This window comes from Populus euphratica, unplaced genomic scaffold, assembly GCF_000495115.2.
Source record: "Populus euphratica unplaced genomic scaffold, PopEup_1.0 scaffold392.1, whole genome shotgun sequence".
Taxonomy (NCBI): domain Eukaryota; kingdom Viridiplantae; phylum Streptophyta; class Magnoliopsida; order Malpighiales; family Salicaceae; genus Populus; species Populus euphratica.
In genome coordinates, this window is record NW_011500279.1 from 4,714 (window position 1) to 7,027 (window position 2,314).

The following is a 2,314-nucleotide window of genomic DNA, read 5'->3' on the forward strand; positions in this document are numbered from 1 at the left end:
GCCAAACTTAGAAAAGAGATGCTGGTGTAGTCCAAATCAGAACACTGTTCGGTAATTGGGTCATATCTGGAGTTGTAGATCTTAGATTTAGGTCTACTTTATATGGATGGAAAGGTAAGACATAGGCCTATAACTTTCATATGGAGCCCAAGATCTAAAAAGGCCATTTTCAAGTTCAAATTGGAGCAACAACAAAGAAGTCTGAATCTGTCCTCCAGCCCAAGCATTGTTCAGTATTTTGGCCATATCTGGAGTTGTAGAAGTCAAAATGAGCTGAATTGTTTACAAAAGATAGCTGAGACAATTGCCTACAACTTTCATGTCTGAGATAATTTTCTACAACTTTCATATTTTCAAGTGGTTCCAATTTTGACGTTATCAATGACGTTTTTGGTAGACAAAAAAAGATAAGGATTGTCACCAAGTCAAGAGTTGGTCACCCACTCATCAATTAGTCATCAAATCAATAGTTGCCAATTTTGGCCTATAAAAGGAGGCATTTGCCATGCATTTAGGCATCTTGGTTTCCAGATCAAGATCATGCTCTTGCTTTCTCTCTTTGTATTTTTTGTAATGTTTATGCTTTGCTCTCATTAATATCAAGTTTATGCCTTTCATTTCCTTTCATTTATTTAGTTAACTTTAATCTTATTCATGTTCTTATTTTGTTTATTTATTTTTCTTTCTTTCATTATGTCTAGCTAAGTTTATTTTGTCAAGGTGAAAATGTTACACTAAAGGTGTAAGAATAAGTATAGTGTAAACTTACTATGGACTTTAATGTTTGATACTAACATGTTTTGTATTTGTTATGTTGTTCACTCTTTAATACTTTGCTTGTTAAATGACTAATCTTGATTTATGTTGTATAACACTTGGTACAACAAATGCTTGGCACTTTTATAGTTCATACTATATGGTATAACCAACACCTGAGATATGAAAGGAACTTGATTTGTTGTTAACATAAGTTATAATCATGAATGCTTGACGAGATTTACAAGTATTAGCATTAATCGAATAAGATGATAATGTAATCATGTTAACAATATATAATCTGATTGGAACCTCCTTTGTGTGTGGTTTCCAATTGAATAATAAGAGTTTATATTATACTTCTTTGACATACCATTAGTGGAACCTCTAACCTTGACATTTGTTATTATCATTGTTTAATCCTTACATTAATATTTCATCTCAAAGTTCTTATCATCATCTTCTTCTTCTTCTCCTTCTTTTTCTTTATTATTATTATTATTATTATTATTATTAGTACTACTACTACTACTACTACTATTATTATTATTCTTGTTGTTGTTATTGTTGTTGTTGTTGTTGTTGTTATTGTTGTTGTATTATTGTTATTTATAATTTGTACAATTAACCTCCTTGTGGTTCGACCCCGGTCTTGTCGGGTTATTTATTACTTCGACACTCTTGCACTTGGGAGAAGACATCAATCTTTTAGTCGTGTCAACACCACTCTTAAAAAATTAAAAAAGTATTTTCCCGCTTTGCCTCAAAATGCTATTATAAAAATTTACCGAGCAAGGTGTGCAAGATTGAGGTTGTTAATGAACCATGAAATTCCTGAAGAGATTCACTGGTTAATTAAAGCAAAGGTTCTATTATCATGTGAGTCTTCCAATTCTTTCATTTCACACATGCTTGGAATAGGTAAAAGCACTTTTGCAAAAGAAACGTCGTGCAAAACGACTGAAAGTCTTCCATCGATGTGCCAGATGGACTTGCAATGCACAATGTTGTTCTTTAGGAATGATATCTGTAAACCATGAGAATAAAATACTATTCATTAAGGATGGTCTGAGTAAGGGGTCTTTAGATAATCTTCTATTAACTCTTGAGACGTGTCTTAGTGGAGATGTGCATCGTGCAATTCATGATTTATGGCCACTATTCCATAAAGAACATGCTCGACATAGTCTTGGAAATTTGACTAAAAAAGACCCTGTTTGCTGGTTTTTAAGAAAATTGGATGGGAAGCCTATCCCCGATCCATAGAGGGCGTTTAAGCCGTTCTTAGACATAAAACCAAGGGAAGATATGAGATACAATCACAACTGCAATTTGAGTCTTAGTTTGTAAAAACTTGTGTCTTTTGGTTTTATTAATAGCATAATATTTGTGTTTTGTTGTTTCTTATATTTGTTTAAGTGTGTTTCAGGTTTGTCAGTATTTGTTATTTCAAGTGATGGCTTCTATACTCTATCTTTCTACTCTAGGATATTGAGGCCAATGTCTCATTTTAGTTGGGGGGAGAGGGTAGTAGTTGATAAAAAAAAAAATTGTTTTT